Source organism: Spermophilus citellus, assembly GCF_964194105.1.
Source record: "Spermophilus citellus genome assembly, chromosome: 1".
NCBI classification, from domain to species: domain Eukaryota; kingdom Metazoa; phylum Chordata; class Mammalia; order Rodentia; family Sciuridae; genus Spermophilus; species Spermophilus citellus.
This window is the reverse complement of record NC_138182.1, coordinates 55548026-55567393: the sequence shown is the minus strand read 5'-3', so window position 1 is coordinate 55567393 and position 19368 is coordinate 55548026.

Here is a 19368-nt window from a genome sequence, read left to right as displayed (position 1 = left end):
TGACGTGCACACAAGAAACCAGGGCCGGCACCAAGCCCCGGGGGCCAGGGGGGATCCGAGCCAGCACTTCCTCAGGTAATAGAGATAATTTTTATTTGCCTAGGGCAACAAATCTTGGGAAAACAAAGAACTTTGTAACAAAATTATAAGGAATGCAGAAATTTATTGTTATAACTGAGAATAAATAGGAAGACACATTTTTTTCCATCAGAAAGTAACTGTAGAAAAGAATAAATGATCCATTTCTTAATGCACTGAAGAAGAATTACAAAGAAATGTATACTAAATGGGAATTTAAAGATGACTGAAAATGCATTCCATGAAAAGAGACTGTGTATCATGGCTTGAATCCTGTTTATAGTTGTAACGTCCTTAACTTGCTCAAGGTAGCTTTCTATGTATCAACAGAAAGTTTCAATTTAGTTCAGAAGATGTTAATGACAATTTTAAAACACATTCATAAAGTCTTAGATTTATTAAGTGACTTCATTTGACTTAATGCAGGAAAGTTCATATTTATTATAAAAGTGTTATGATATTTTACTTTATGGTTGCTTATGAAAAGACTTCAAGTTATGATTTGAAAACTATTCAATAATTTTATGATCCTAATATCAGAAAAACATATTTCAATAAAAGATAGAAATGAGAAAAATCTTATTCAATCTTAGATTTATAAATTGATAAAGCAAGGTATATATGTATGTATATATATGTGTGTGTGTGTGTGTGTGTGTGTGTGTGTGTGTGTATCGTGTGTGTATGTGAATAAATAATCTTTTCTATGAGAGATTTTACATTTTTCATTTTCTTTTTTTTTTTTTTTTTTTGCGGGGGCGGGGGCGGTACCAGGGATGAATACAGGGCTATTCAATCACTGAGCCACATCCCCAGCCCTATTTTGTATTTTATTTAGAGACAGGGTCTCACTGAGTTGCTTAAGGCCTTGCTTTTATTGAGGCTGACTTTGAACTCATGATTCTGCTGCCTCTGCCTCCGAGCTTCTGGGAATTTTTCATCCTTCTTTCTTAATTTTTGAGTTTTCCTAAGTTCTTTCTCTATGTAAATCACATTTATATTTGAATAATATATGACCTATATATATTAAAGTGATGTATAGTTATACACATGTAATTAGGCAATAAAAATTAAGTGAAACATCAAAGTAATTCAATCACCAGTCTTTCAAAATTGCATATCAGAGACATTTTCAACAGCTATAGTAATTTTAATATGTTTTTGTGACCTTATATTCACAAATATTAGATTTCAGAGGAAATGAATGTGGTTATATTCTTCTATCCATGTCATCTGAATAACAGATTGGCATGGATAACATATTTGAATAATGAAAATAGGTTATGCTCATTTGAAATTTGCTATTTGAATTTCCTCCATGGAGCACAGAGGTTGAAACTCCAGTTGCAGAGTCAGCCAGCCTTAAAGTCACATTTCAGATAGGGTGTTACTAACTCTGTGACTGGGAATGTTACTGAAACTTTTCAAGTCTAAATCCTTATATATTAAATGTGGAAAAATACATGGTCGTGAAAATCAGAATAGGATGCTTGGTATGCATATGATATACTAGTGAGTGCTATTCTAGTATGCTAGTTGAGAAGAAACAGCAGGTTTTGACCATTCTTTATAGTTAATAGGAATCCATGTGTATTGCTCTTACTAGAGAGGTCTTAATTGAAAATTTCTTAGAAATTGCCATGAGTGTGTACTTTTCAACAAACAGAATTATCCACAGATTCAACAGAGATGAACATTACTATTATTGGTAAAAAAAACAAAAAAATACAACTAAATAATTCTACTAATTCTGTGAAGAATAATATTGAGGTATTCATGGGGAGTACAAAGGATCTGTATATCTCTTTGTGCAGTATGGACATTTTATTAACATTTCTTTTTCCAACCCATGAACACAGGCTATTTCAACATTTGTTGTATCCCCTTCAATTCCTTTCATCAATGTTTTAAAAATTTCATTATAGAGTTTTTTTCTTCTCTTTGGTTAGATTCTTAAAGTTAAATTTGTGCTTATCATTTTTATAATCCAAAACCCCACTCTGAATAAATAAAGTATATATATAGTATAAGTAAGAAAAGTGGTCAATATAAATTACTTCAAATATCATTCATGATTAATCCACATAGTCATTTATTTTTATATTCATTTAAATTCAGAGAATACTATATAGATATGGTATATAAATATAATATATAATTATAATATAAAATAGAATATAAAATCAATATTTCTATAATATATCTATTGCCTTAATACAAAATATTATTAATTTAATTTACTTAGGTTTGTTTTAATTAGATAATATAAAATTGATGAAAAATTTTAGGTTAACTTGTGAATAAATGTATTCTTATAAGTTTTCTAAGGCACTGTCACATTAAATAGATTTTCTTAATGTATTTAAAGTGACATTAAGGTGTGTGTTTTAGTCAGCTTTTTCTCTGCTACATCTAAAAGATCTAACCAAAACAATTTCAGGGGAGGAAAAGTTTATTTAAGTGCTCATGGTTTTAAAGGTCTCAATCCACAGAAGACTGGATCCATAGGGCTTCAGGTGAGGCAAACCATGATGGTGGAAGAGCGTGACAAAGGGACATGACTCACATCATGATCAATAAACCGAAAGGGACCCTCCACTCTGCAGATCCAAAATATATACCCCATAGCCACTCCCTCAGTGAACCATTTCACTAGCCACTCCCAATATGCCTCCAGTTACCACTCAGTTAATCCCATCAGGAATCAATTCATTGATTACCCAATATTTCTCCATCAAACCTCCCTGCATTGTCTCACCTGTGAGCTTTTGCAGAACACCACATATAAACCATAACAGTAGGTCTATTTTTTCAGGACAGGGATGGGCATATTTCTGTAACAAACAACTCTAATGTATAAGGGTTTAACAATACCAAAGCTCATTTCTCATGTTTTGTGTCACACTTGTGTCAGTGAGGACTATGCTGTATAAAGTCACACAGGGACTGGGGTTGATGGATACTGAAACATGAAGAGTCACAAATTTTCACTGCCTGAACACTGAAGTGCATTCTATTAATTCCAGCATGTTTTATTGCCTATAATCTGTTATATATCCCTAATTAAAAGAGTTTTGGTTATGCAATGGAGAAACTAGAAAGTCTGTGAGCTTTACTGTAACTGATTCACCAGGAAAATGTAATCCCCATGAATAAAGAAAATAAAATTTTGACTTAAGAGAAATAACTTTTGCCAGCTGATAACTGATTTTTGGTTCAAAATGAACTCTATATGGCAACATAGATATCATTGTTAGAGTGACACATATAACATATTGTCCAACTAGGAAAATGTTGAGAATGAAAAGAGATTACAGTATCATTAACTATGTAACAAGAATAAAACCAGTCTGTCTCATGAAAATTGGAAAGTATGTCCATGCTAATCATCAGTGACATGAAAATAGCTGTTTGAACAAAAGCACAAGATCAAAGTCTCTTTATTTTAATTTTGAGATAGAATCTACCTATGTTGCCAGGCTAGCCTTGAACTTGTGATCCTCCTACATCCATCTCCTCAGTAGTTTGAGATTATAGGTGCATGCCACAGTACCTGGCTGTCAAGATCAAAATTTTTTGGAAATGTATTGAGTTTGAGACTAGGATATGTGATGGGAAAAATATTAATATATGCAACACATCTGAAAAACAGAATTATACTAACAAATTATAATTTTTACTTATTAACATGAGCATTTTAAGGATAAAGAATATTAAATTTAGCTTTTAACTCCTAAATTCTAAGGAATATAGTCACTATTTTTCTTTTATTAGAGGAATTAATTGAGTATAAAATTAAAAGTGAGTGGCATCTTTGTGTAACTCATTTATCAACCCTTAAAAAAGTATTTGTTGATAAACTTTGCTTTTATTTTTAATCTAGGAATGTTCTTAGAATTGGTGGTAAAAGAAGAAAAACATCAACAGCTTGAATTTTTCCCATCTGATGAGTCATTGTTGTTTATACTACATTTCACTATCAAATTTTCTCTCTCAATAAAAGAAAACCTAAGAGCATATAATATTTATTCTAAAAATAATGATTGTATTGATATGATTCTCAATATAAGGTCATTTTTTATGAGCACATTTAAGAAGTACTTATTTTAAGCTAAGTCAATACTATGTGAGATTCTTATTGACACATGGGTTACAGAAGAGGAATGAAATCTCTCTTTATATGGAGAGATGTTATCCCTTCAATTTTTGTTTCTTACTTTTTCAATTTTCCTCATTTCTGCCTAGTGTTTCACTTCAGTTTTAGGATCCCATCCAAGATATCATATTTCACTTAGCTGTTTTGTCTCCTTAGTATTCTCTTAGTTCAGAGAGTTTTTCAGATTTTTTTGTTTGTTTTTAATAATTTTGAGACTTTTGAGAAGTACTGATCAGATCTTTTTGTAGAATATCTATTTTCTGATGATTTTTGTGTATATAGGATATATATATATATATACACACACACACACACATACATACATATTAGAATAAATAGCAGAGGTAGAGAGCCATTAAAATCACCCTAGATCAAAAGGATGTACACTTGACATGATTTATCACTGATTTATCTGACCATTTTTCCTAGGTTTTATCAAATTTGCAGAGTTTTTAATTTATGTTGACCTTGAATGGTTGGCTAAGGTAGCTTACCTTTATCCTTATCCTTTAAGTACTATACTTTTCTGAAAGAAGTCACTATTTACAGACCATTCTTAATGGGTGTGGATTTATATTTACCTCCTTAAAGATAGCATAATTATATAAGATGTTTATAACTACATGGGGATTTGTCTCTTCATATAGATGCCCATTAAATGAAAGCTTATATTAATGTGGACTCATATTTATGTTATGCTTCAAATTGTAATTAATATTACTTCCGTGTTGGGGTTGCTCAAATTGTTCTAGCTTTGACGATCAGAATATCCTTCAGTCAAATCCTGTAACATTCACATACTCACAACAATGTGTTCATTCGCTCTTGTTTCTGTTGATGCTTTGTTTGTTCTTTTTTTTTTAAAGAATTTCCTTAATTTCCAAGCATTGTGGAATGCTCTAGACTCATACATTAACTCTCCCATCCTAAAATCAGCCATCTTCTTAAGAGTCCCAGTTCCTCATATTGGAGAAACATGTTAGAAACTAAAAACCTAGGTACTCTATGTGCTCATTGCTAAAAGGGTGTCACTGCTTATTGGCCCCCTCATTTGACAGATAATTCCTATATATGCATATACATCTATATTCAACTATACAGGAGTTCATCCTTGGTCACAGTGTATAATTAATATTTTTAAATTCAATTTGCTAACGTTTTTGGTGATAATTTTTGTATCTATGTTCTGAGAGAGATTGGTTGGTAGTTTTCCTTTCTTTCAACATGTTGGCCTGGTTTTAGAATAATTCTTGCCTCATAGAATGAGTCAAGATGTGATAACTTTGCTTTCTTCATAGAATTGTTTATGAAAAATAAGGTATAAACTTATCTTTACATGTCTAGTAGAATTGATAAGTGATACCACTGGGGTCTGGTGCTCCCTCTGTTGGAATATTATTAATTCATTATTTAATTTCTTTAACAGGAGCTGTTCAGATTGGGTATTCTCTTTATGTGTGTTTTAGTATTCATGTCGTTGAAAGAATCGGACCATTTTTCCTAGGTTATCAAATTTTCAGATAGAGTTTTAAATTTTTTTTAATTCAAGGGTTAAATCATGCATATAAGACATAGCACTTATTGCATTAGTAAAAATCAAAGTAAACACTCATCAATTTTGAAGTAATTGATGTAAAAATTTTTGTTCTAATTGTTCAAAGGCTCAACATTGTAAAGTTCCTAGCGGGTACATTGTACAGGACATTGTATACACTTGAACAGAGTTTAAGAACCTCACAAATACAAAGAAATATCATTGGGCAAAGCATGAGTAAGAAGCCTTTGTCATTGTGGGTGAAGCAAAAGCTAGGGTCAAAAATAATCAAGTCAAGTGTTGGTGATCTGTCAAAACAATGAGGTTAAAAACTTCATAGTTTCATAAGACATAAATTATTTTACAAACCAGAAACTTAAAACATATAATTTTTATACCTATTTTTAGAAAAGTAAGAAAAGTGGTCAATAATTTTGAAGTAACAGTGAAACAGGCATACATTTTTAATATACAAAAAAAAAAAAAAACCACCACCAAGTTTAACTATCAGGAAGAATTTAAAATCCAGGGAAACATCTTGCTATTTACAAAAGATTGTCAGGCTCGGAATGTAGTTCAGTGGTAGAGCTCTTGTCTAGCATGTGTGGGGCATTGGGTTTGATTATCAGCACTGTATTTAAATAAATAAAACAAAGGTCCATCAATAACTATTTATATATATGTATATATCATATACATATATATGTATGTATATAAAGAAGAGATTCTCTAAAAAAATAATTTACTGAGTTAGTAGTAATCACTAGGATGACTAGTTCAAAAATGAATTAAAAGCCTAATCTGGAAAAGGATGTCAGGTAGAAAAAGAAGGAGATATATATATATATATATATATATATATATATATATATATATATATATTAATAATACTGAACTTTCTTGATCATCAACTGCACTTGATAGCAATGAACCTTTTAAAAACTGTACATTGGGCACTTTTATTCAATTCAATTATTTCATGTACAATGCAATATAAATTAATTTCCACTTCACATGCTGTCAAAATACTATCTTCATCATTAGATCACACCATGTTTCACACACTCCTTCCCTGCACACCAGCAATGAAGGGTAGCATATGTTATTAGAGAAAACATATCTCTTTTCAAAATATCAGCAAAAATTAACAAACTACTGCAACTTTTTTAATTTCAAAACTAAATAAAACTAAAACTAAAAATATAGGTCCAAAGTTTGAGTTGTTATACTTATTCCTTTATGACATAACACAATGTTATATAATAAACTAGAATTAACCAATTATTAGATGCATTACATAGCATTTCCTCAAGGAGGTTGTTCTGCCCTAAACACCTGAAAACTAGTTATATAATGTATGCATTTCTTAACATCAGAAATTTCAGTTAAGTTAAGACAGTAGTCAACAGAAAACTTTATGCTCAGTGTTTCTAGTACACAGTGAGAATTTGTGTGCAGGGTATTTTGGCAACTCAATCTGAGAAAGAGTGGAATTATTGAAAAAAGTCTTTTAGAAGACTTGTCATTTTAGGGCATGGTTTAAACAGCATGTGAAAATTTTGATTTATACACTTTAAACAAACACAACTTTGAAATTATTGATTGGTTCAAATTGCTTTTTTGGGAAAATAAATTTTTTTACAAAAATTTGGAGCTGAGTGTGACAGAATTTCATTATTTTTTGAGTAAAGTGTGCAAAGATTCCAAGGAGGATAGGACAAGGCATGAGAATCTTTGATATTACAGAAGATATTTGTTCTCCCTCTTTTTGGTGGGGGTAAATACAGAAATGCTGGAATAACTTCATAAAACACTGTCCTGAGACTTCATTGCCTTAAACACTCTTAGGATTCCACAGCCTTGATCTCTTTAACAGTCCCTATTGGACATGTGATAGAAGTTAGTTTCTTCTCCTTCAGTTTCTTAATGTCATTTTCATCTTTCAGATCAAGTTTAGTTTTTATTAGGATTATGGTAGTACATGGACAATGGTTTCACTCTTTGGAATGCCATTTTGCATGGATGTTTTCAAATGATGCAGAACTCAAATGGGACAAGCAAATTAAGACTATACATATCATTGAGTGTGTAGATAAAGCAAAATTTACTAATTTTTCATCTATGGTAACACTGACAGAAGATTTATCAAAGACAGTGGTAATATATTCTCCAGAAAAAGCATTAAGGTATAACTGATAAGCACGTTTTATCTACATATCTAGTTCTCATTACCACATATTTGACAACATACATCTGGGTAGGTTGAAGGGTAGTCCAAATATTAAAGCTTCTCATTTATATTAATTGTGACTTGCCAGGACAGATATTCAGAGACCAGTTCTCTACAATGTAATATTTCATGCTTGTAAGGGAAAGTCCTTTAACTCAGAATCTCTTATATAATAGTCTTTGTTCACTGTTGGACATTGGGATTTTGCTTTGTATGTCTATGGTACACTTCCCACATCTAGAAAATAGATATCATATGGTAAATATAGTTGTGAGTATAAAATGAGAATGTCTATGTGAAGTGATGAAGACAATATCTTAATTGCAGTAAATGTTCAATGAATATAAATTATTATAAAGATAACCTTAGCACATTTTTTTTATATTTTCTTCCTCAATGGCCTGAAATGCCTATCATTATTGGTATCATCCTGGAGATTAGTTGTATCTTCTGAAAAAAATTACCAGCAGTTCATTCACTTAAAATAAAATATTTAACCCATTTGTAGTCATTTGTTCTTCCTGCATTTCACACAAGTGTTTCCATTTTCTTCCCCATGATGATTAAAGCAGTATTACCTGAGTTTACAATGAAACCCTCATTCCTTGGAGAATTCTTGTAAGGACTTCACAGCCTAAACTGAGAATTACTTTTCAGGAATAAATATGGTGTTTATCAGTAACTATTTTTTTTTTCATAAGATAATATTAGCTTATTTGTGAGATACGTTTTATGGATTAAATAGTAATAATAACCTATTTATAGATTGTTTCATTCAAAAATATTATTTCTATCAGATTCAGTTTAGATTTTGCAGATTGATGAGTTTGGGAACCACTCAATACTTATTAATGGACAGATTTCAATGTTTTAGTGACAATGCACAATGCTAGAAGAGCAGTTACATACAACTGGATTTCTTTAGAGGGAAAATGCATCAGAGAATCATAATAAATTCCTAATATGTGAGCATTCAAAATATCAGATAGTGAAAAAAAATTCTAATCAAGCCTCTCCACATCATTCAAGAGTATGGATAATGACATTTCTTATCATTATTCATGCCTTCTTAGGAATATATTTAGCATAAATTATTTTCATGCATAAAACCCCATGGTCAGGGCATTTGCCCTATTTAAGGGAAAACATTAGCTTATTTTTACTTAAACAACTAATGTCTATATATTCATTTGTACATAAAGTTATCTATGACTTCTTCAGACTTAAAAAAGAGAGGAAAAAGGGAAAAAGAAAAAAAATTTAATCTATTTTATCTTACTTCAGTTTTATTTATCATCATTAATAACATAAAGTCTAAACCTTAGACACTTTTTTCTCCAAATGTTTTCATTTTAAAAGTAATTACACAAAGCTTCCTAGGTGTGTGCATGTGAAATGTTGATTCTTACAGTCCCCAATTAGGAATTATGACCTAGAACATATTGCTCTGAATGAGTGATTACTTTTGACCAATTCTCCTTCATGACAGCAGCACAATTTCTTTTTTTATGCTTATTTTAAAGTCTAGCATCCTAACCTATTCCACACATTTAGCATAAGTGACCAGAATAGTATCATGCTCCTATGTCCAATATAACATAATTCCTGCCAAATCTTCCAAAAGTGTAGTGTCTGCATGGATTTCATTACACTAAAAATCAGGCAGTTCTGACAAAAAAAGGGAAATTGTATAAGATATTCTAAGACTTTTTTTCAGAAAATGTAATACTTGGATTTCTATGGCAGTATGAATAACAAATAAAAAACAGAAATCTTTTCTCTGCAGGATTCTTTTCTCTTGATGTTGCTTGATTTACAGCAAAAAGCAATAAGTTCAGCACTGTAAATTGAGTATATCACATTATCTAAATTGTACCTGTTACTGCCCAGAGGAATGTGAGCAATTGTGTGGTAATCAAAAGCAATTAGTTTGGATGTAAAAATGACCTAAAGGAAAAACAAAAAGAGAAATCTGTTATGCATTTGAAATTCTTCTGCTTTAAAGAAAAAATAGCAACTATAAAGAATAGAAGGATCCAGGGGCTGGGGTTTGTGGCTCAGTGAAAGAGCACTCACTTCCCATGTGGGAGCCCCTGAATTCAACCCTCAGCACCACATAAAAACAAATAAATAAAATAGAGGTATAGTGTCCAACTACAACTAAAAAATAAATATTAAAAAATTCTTTAAAAAATGAATGGAAGGATTCAGAAGTTCTTCTGATTCAGTACAATTCTGTTTGAATCTTAAGTACTTTTATTAACTGTTCAACTCTCTGAAGCCTAAAAATCAATAGCTCACAATTATTTTTATTTACAGAAAATAGGATCAATATAGAATTAAGTAAATGCCTGGAAAAATCATTGGAAAATTATTTTCTCTCCAATGCATTGATTGATGAAGAAAGCATTGTTTAACTACAGTTATCAATATCATTCTGTTATCTAAATATCACTAAAGGGTTGCAAAATTTTTAAAAAAGTGTTGCACTTAAAATTAGATTACCTAAAGTTTTTTCTTAATGTACACTCTCTAATCCTTGTTTCCTCATAGGATAAATGCTTGTAATATGTCATTCAACGTAAGTTTAAGAGTATTTCATTCATTGCAAATGCATGTATACTTGGCCAGATTTGAGACAAGAAGTTTCTGTAATCAATTGCATATATGCAACTATATATATATATATATAGATAGATAGATAGATAGATAGATAGATATAGAGATAGATATATAGATATATGAAATCAATTGCATATATATATGATTATTTGTGAAATAATATAATAAAGAGATTTAAAATATATATAGAGATAGATAGATATATAGATATATGAAATCAATTGCATATATATATATATATATATATGATTATTTGTGAAATAATATAATAAAGAGATTTAAAAATTCTTTGGAACTAAAAGTCAACCCTCAGTTTAGACCCTTGAAGAGTAAAAACGTAATCATCTAATTCTTTAATGTGCTCACTTTTAATAATTTATTTCTCTTTATTTTTATTTTTTATTGTAGTAAGAATAGTTTAACATAGGTGCTACCTTCATGAAACAAAAATTTTTAAGTGCACAATGCAATATTATAAATTACAGGCACAATGTTGTATAGCAGATCTGTCAAACTTATCCATCTTACAAAACTTAACATTTATGCTGTTGAATAGCAGCACCCCTTTCCCTCCTCTCCTCAGCTCCTGGCAATCATTATTCTATTCTTTGTTTCAATGAATCTGACTATTTTAGATGTCTCATTTAAATGTAATCATGCAGTATCTGTCTTTCTATGATTAACTTGTTTCACTTACTATAATGTTCTCCTGCATCATTCATATTGTCATATATGGCAATGTTCTTTCAGTGTGTCTCTGTACCACATTTTTTCATTCATTACCTGTTGATGGACATTTAGATTATTTCCACATCTTAACTATGACAGTATTGCTGAAATGACCATAAAAGTATAAATGTCTCTTTGAAATTCCAATTTCCATTATTTTGTATATGTGACATGAACTGGTGTTTCTGGATCATAGTTACTCTTATTTTAAATAAAAATTGCAGAACCACCATACTGCCCTTCACATCAGCCAAACCATTCTACTTCCCCACCAATATTGTACAAATGTTCCAATTTCTCCATTTTCTAACAGTTGTTCTGTTTTTTTAATTTTTAGATAATAGCCATTCTAAGAAATTGAGGTGGTGTCTCATATGTTTTCGATATGCATTTCCATGATATTTAGGGATGTTAAGTACTTTTTCATATACCTGTTGACCATTTGTATAGTCTATTCAAGTACTTTTCCCTCATTTTAATGGTGTCATTTGCTATTGTGTTGTAGGATCTCCTTACATTTTTTTAATATTAAACCCATATCAGAAAAATAGTTTGTAAATATTTTCTCTCATCTTATAAGTTTTCCTTTTCATCTTGTCATTTCCTTTGCTGTTCAGAAGACTAGAAATTTGATACAATCTAAGTAGTCTGATGTCTCTAATTTTGTTGCTTGTGCTTTTTTATCTTAGCCTATAAATCATGCCCAATATGCTGAGCTTTTCACCTAAATTTCTTCTAGTAGTTTTACAGTTCCAGAACTAATATTTAAAACTTTAATACATTTTGAATTAATTTTTATGCATGATATTAGATAAGGGAATAATATACTGACCTAAAAAGGCTTCCATTCTAAGGGAAGACCTAAAGATCTCAAGGTAGGTGTGGGATAACATTCCCTTAACTGACAAGAAGCAACCCTAAGCAGCATTTGGTGTCTTAACATTTACATGGGCTTCTAGATTCACTCCTTCTGAACAAATGTCAGAGCTTTGGTTAAAATTATCTAAATAAATTAGTGTGAAATATAAACTTTATCACTAGTTTGCTTATTTGTTGGTATGTTATGAAAGAAAAAAGACACACATAGAGCCAGGTTGCTCTGTGCAGAAGAGAACTGGTAATATTTTATCTTCTCTGCTACTTTAAGACAGAAAAAACTTTTTAAGTAATACAATTTTTATAATGTTTCTATTTATTTTCTAATATATTTAATTTTCAAAAATTAAATATATTATCCAGTTCAGCTTCTTTCTTTAAAAAATTGGATAATGTGTTGAAAAAAAATACATCTGCTTGAAAATATATTATCTTTAATTCAATAAAAAATTACTGACTTCACATTAATATTTAAATGATTAAATAATTCAGTAAGATGGGCTGGGGATGTGGTTCAAGCAGTAACACGATCGCCTGGCATGTGCGGGGCACTAGGTTTGATCCTCAGCACCACATAAAAATAAAATAAAGATGTTGGTGTCCTCCAAAAAGTAAAAAATAAATATTAAAAAAATTCTCTCTCTCTCTCTATTTCTCTCTTAAAAAATAATTTACTCACTAAGAATACAATTCTGAAGCATTTATAACATATATTAGCCACTAAGGAATATGTATTCTAAGCTAAATCATATTACATACAGATAAGATAAAACACATACTATAACATCCATCCTCTTTGCTTTCTTTATAATACTTTTCCTTTCTCATGCCCTTACCTCCACATGTATATATAAACACAAATACTATATTGGCCAATTTAATATCTTCCTTTTTCCTCCAGTTTAAAATTTACTCCTTCACTATCAATAATATTTTAGTACCTTTTCCATGTATCACCTTTGCACACTGTATTTGCCCTTGCCCAGATGACTTTAATTATTTATTGTCTTACGTTTTTGATGCTAAGCCTCATGAACTTATTGTTTCTTTATCATATCAAAGTTCCAAGAACATAATTTTTACTCAATTAATATTTTAAAAGTTACCTCAAAAACTACAGGAAGCCATTGAAGTTTATAAACAACATGGAGACATAGTGGACTCAATACATAAGCAGGCTCAGTATTCATTTCCTTCTACTTCTATTGTGCTTCATTTTAATGTAGAAGCTAGAAAACATAAACCATCTCTCAATAGACACTCTTTAGCTAGAATTCTGGAAGGAAATTAAACCCCATTGTATTAATGTGTTTGTCAAACGCTTAAAAAGGAGAAAGATAGGCAGATATATTTTTTCTGATTTAAGAATTCCTGCTAATGAGCAAAATTGTAGATACATGAATTTCTTGAGATAATTTTGGTGTGTGTTTGGCAGCTTTACTCAGCATTCCCATAACAATCTTCTCCCTCCATGTATAATAGAGAAAAATGTGGAAACAGCCTAGGGGTAGTCAGGTATTTCATTTTCTTTTCTCTGAGTTTTTAGCAACTGCAGTTATTTTTTCTTGGACTTAGTAGTTATAAAAGAAGTTTATTGAATCTATTTCTCCAGAGTCTCAAAGACTACAATTAAATAAAAAAACTATGTCCTTATATGAACAAATTTACCTTAAAATATTAAGAACAGTTTCTATTTTTTGATCTCAATTTTGAATGACACTGTATTGGAACCAGATGTAGTTTCAGACATTTAAGTAAGGGAATTAACTCGATTATTTGATTGGGTATCATTATCTGACTATTTGGAGGAAAAGTAGTGCTACTAGAAAATAGCATACAAGGACAAAAGAGCAACTTAAATATAGTGTATGGTCACCCTGGATGAAACATTTTGGTGATAATGAAAATTATATGTGGGCTTTCTCCTTCTGTCTATACCACAAAGATTAAAGAACAAGGGGCTGGGTTTGTAGCTCAGTAGTAGAACACTTGCCTAGCATGTGTGAAGCACTGGGTTCAATTCTCAGCACTGCTATATCTTTATTTTATTTTTATGTGGTGCTGAGGATCGAACTCTATCACTTGAGCCACAACACCAGCCCCCATCAGTACTGCTTATAAAAAATAAAATAAAGGTCCATAGGTAAATAAAAATATATATACATATAATTTTAAAAATTAGAATTTTTTTTAAATTAATATGATTAAAGAACAAACACAAGATTATAAATTATTGACTCAAAACACAGAGGCTGGGAGTTTCAAATGTTCAAAATATTTTATTTCTTATAATTACAGGGCTGTTTTCACCAAAGATTAAATTTGTGTCTAATATTGACGGTTGTCTAATTCATATTCTCACCATACCTATTGTTTAAGATGAATAAAGTGGAATAAAGTGGGACTGTGAGAATTTTAATGAGAACTTAGAGATGGGTTCATCTGATGAGCTAATCATGGTTTACTTAGATATCATGCAGTGATTGCACTTAGAGAAGTGGACATGTAATGGGGTGCGCATTGACCTCGTGCTTTGCTCCAAGTATTGCAATTGCGATCCAATCCGTAAGTGGGCCCATACTCAATATACCTTAGAGGAGAAAAAGTCAAAACATTGTGGCATTATTTTAATTTAAATCAGTATAAATCTTAGTAATATTTGTAGAAATTTGTTTCCTATTTTTAAAGGTATAAAGAAACCACAGATATTTAGATAAAGCAAAAATACCTTTAAGAATAAATTTAATAGTTTTCTGGATTCAAAGAAATAACTTGGGCATCTACAAATAGTTTTTAAATTTTCTCAGAGGGTTCACAGAAATCTTTACTAAGTTTGAAATAACAGAAACCCCTTCTATTTTGTAAGAGATGGAATGAATAAAATATAAATGTTTAAGTAGATTGTCATAAATCTTAATTATCTTCCATAGAAGAGCTTAATTCAGTGAAGTGATGAAAAATAGATGAGAGAGAAGAACACCAGAATCATGACAAAGCTCTTCATTGGCTATACTTTAGGCTGTAAATGATTCTAGCTAGAGGACAAATGGGATCATAAAGCAGAAAGATATAATTATCAGATACTTGGCTGCAATAATCATCAGTGCTGATTGGTTATCAGAATATTTTGATTCAGTAAGATCTTTAGAAGGTGGTTAATTAATCATGGGGTTACTAGGAATAAAATACAATGCCAGCCTCTCCAAAGTCTATTTGTCTTGTGTAGGAAGGAAGTATAACTTATGAAGGAAGTATAACTCTAGAATTAGGGAATAAGATCAATACAAGCCATTATGATAAACAGTAAAAACTGCTTCTTCAAGTATACATGGATCAGTTCACAGACTCAGAGAATGAATAAACCAAGACTCCTGCAGAAAGATTTTATGACTGTGCATGAGAACAGACTACATATGCTCTGTCTGTTCTTTGCCAAAGGTACTCATGGCTATTACTGAAGAGAGAAAGGTATATACTAGGATATTTGTATAGTACTTATTACTGGTTCTGAGTCATCATTAACAACTAGAGACACAGAATGCTGCTACTTTTCATGGTAGCAGCCAATGGAAGTTATGGAATAAAGAGATGTTGGTCAGTTTTCATATCACAATGGACCCAGCATGTCCATGTGCTCATTCTAGAGAGGTTTCACACACTAATGAATCATAAAATTATCAGACCAAACTATCCCAGAATCCAATTGTGTTTCTTCTAAATAAAAGTTTTTAAAATTATACTGAGATTTTGTATATTTATTCTTCTATCGTTGGCATTTGCACTGACGATACAAAAGCAAAGGGGCATAAATCTATGGGCCATTCAGAAAAAAGCTAAGACAGTGGTACTTACATTACTTGATGTTCTTGTCTTCTCTACCATGCAGTCATAGCGCACACACATAGCGCACATACATGCACAGGCATACCTGCACACACACACACCCACACACACACAGAACAACTTAATAATGTTGTAACAAGCCAGCATGGTGTTGCATACCTGTAATCCCAGCAATTTGGGATTATTCAGACAGAAAGGTCACAAGTTCAAGTCCAGACTGGTCAATTTAATGAACCCTGTCTCAAGATAACAAAAACAAAAACAAAAATCAAAAGATGTAGCTCAGTACTATAGTGCCTCTTGGTTAAGTCCCCAGAAATAGGGGGAAAAATGTCTTAATAAAACTAAATATTGTTAATTATATGAAACTTATCACAATAATGGACAAAATAACAAGTAGGTAAACAGTCATCAAGATACAAATACTAATAAATGTTGGCAAGGATTCAGGGGAAAAGGTACACTCATACATTATTGGTGGGACTGCAAATTGGTGCAACCATTATGGAAAGCACTATGGAGATTCCTCTGAAAACTGGGAATGGAACAACAATTTGACCAAGTTATTCCCCTCCTCGGTTTATACCCAAAGGACTTGAGCTTACTACAGTCATGCAGCCACATTAATGTTTAAAACAGCTCAATGTTAGGGTCTGTAGACAAGTCGGGATGGCGCCTGGCATTTTGCCAGAGGGAGTGGTTTATGAGGTGGCGCCAGCGAGCCATTAAGTGTGGAGATTCCTTATTGGTTGACTGCTGTATCTAGTTTATGTTAATTAAGATAAGCTGTGTGGAATGTATATATACCCCTCCTGTCTTACAAAAACGGCTCCCACTCCTGCTGTATCAATGTACACAAGTTGCTCCTCACCCCCCAGTCATTTTGGCCAGCCAGCGGGACTGCGGCAGCTCAACTCACAATAGCTAAACTATGGAACCAACTTAGGTGTCCTTTAACAGATAAATGGATAAAGAAAATGTAGTATACATATACAGAGGAATATTATTCAGCCTTAAAGAAGAATGAATTTATGGCATTTGCCAGTAAATGGAAGGAGCTGGAGAATGTCATGCTAAGTGAAATAGGCCAATCCAGAAAAAAAAAAACAAAAACAAAGGCCCGATGTTTTCTCTGATATGCAGATTCTAATTCACAATAAAGCAGGGATGGGGAGTGGGGAGGATGTCTACAGAAGATTAGAGGTATTTCAGATTAGACAGAAGGGAGTGAGAGGAGGGGACACATTATGGGAATAGAAAGTTTGGTAGAATGAATTGGACAATGTTACCCTACATGCATGTATGACTATAAGGCCTTTGTAATTCCACATCATGTACATGTACATGATGTGTCAAAGTGCATTCTACTGTCATATACAACTAATTAGAATAAATTTTAAAAATTTTAAAAATGATCAACATAAAAGACAAGATGACAAATAGGTAAACAAAGCTTTATTGGATATCTTGTTTCATGATTGCATAGGGAAAAAGCATCTGTGCATCTCTTTCAGTTACCAGTGGGACTAGATTTTATTTTATGGAACAAGAATTTTGGTTGAAAGAATGACTGACAGAAAAATTATGGTAGTTATTGAGATTGAGACATTTGACTGATATTTCCTTGAAAAGAGGGTAAAGTAAGTTTGTCTTTTCCAAAGAGAGATAAGTAGAGGCAGAATATATATTGAAACTATCTGCTACCATGAACTTGATCATTTTCCAATATTTAAAATATTTTCAAATAAAACTCATGGTGGTATTTATGAATGAATTATTGGTACATCATAATAAAATGTGTCAGAATAATACCAAGAATTAATGTTTTTCAAATGTTCAAAGAATGATGTTACAGAATCAAACAGTATAAAATGGTCATTGAAAATGCAAACGAGCTAATGTAACAATACAGACATTTATTGATAGGTTCCTGGTTCTGCATTGCAACTAATCTTTATAAAACTATACCATTTCAATTTTTGTTGTAGTACTAGACAAGGATAATTAAATTAGCTGAAAAGACCTTAAACCATGTTTCCTTTTTCTAACTATATATTTATGGCCAGAAAGTCTTCATATTCTTTAACCCAAACATCACTGTTATATCATAAACGTAACAGTCATTGAAGAAATTTGCAAACTTGTAAAAGAATGTCACACTTCTCAATATTTTTGGCAAATATAGAATTTTTCATATTTATAATATATTTCTCTGTAATTATTTCTTAATGCTATTTAAAATGAATTAATAAATACATACTCAGAAATTTTTTTGGTCCTGATATTAATACAATAAATACTCAGATTTTATATATATAAACAAAGGCAATTTGGAATCCTCAAAAACTACTTATAGAGTACAAAGTGATGCCAGACTGAAAATTCTGAGACCCATTCAACTAGACAAACTCAACAGCTAATCTTCCCAAAATTGTCTTTCTATACAAAATAGAAAATTTAAATTAATAGGGCCAGTACATCTAATAATTTTCTTTTCAAAATGTTTTTTTTTTAAGAAAGCAACCATCAGTTCCCATCTCCATTAATTATAGCCCTGTCATTTCTCACCTGTTTTGCAAATTCTCCAGAGTAATGTCCCTGAACTTAGTGTTCTCTAGTCAATTAACTTACTGCAGGCATGTGTTGTATCAAAATATGTCAAACCACGTTCTGACTGCTCAAAACTTCCAGGTAGTTTACTTATGAGGGAATGGGCCTTAAGGGTCTAAAATCAAGGGGCACTGGGATTCAAATGGGATTCATTACAAAAGCATGTTGTCTTAGAAATCAGGGTTCCACGTTTTGACTTAAATTCCTTGGAGTGGTTTTATTAATCTGCTAGGTTACTTAATCAAAGCCTGGAGGCCATACTGGACTACAGTTAATGGAATGGCTGAAGTTTCTAGGCCTACTATACAGAAAATAAATCTTGGGTTTCAGGAAATGTTTTATTTATTTTGTTTTCTTAGAATGAATCTGTTATGGGTGACCTCTAGAAAATACTGCAGCATTCTAGAGGATAGTCCATTAACCAGGCTGAGAAGTTATCAACCTTTTCAAGAGTTGGTGGTGGTTCATCTTTGTTCATCACCAATGATATATTGAATAAAGTCATGAAATTTTGTTCCATTATCTTCACAGAAAGAATGTAATTCTGGAGGAGTAGAAGTTAAATTGATTCAAATGTCTTGAGATTAAACGAGCATAATTATCAGTGTAAGCCACAGAACTAGAATAGTAAAAGAGTACTATTTAATGAGGAATCTCTAACAAAGACTAATTAATCACAGAGTCCCTTGA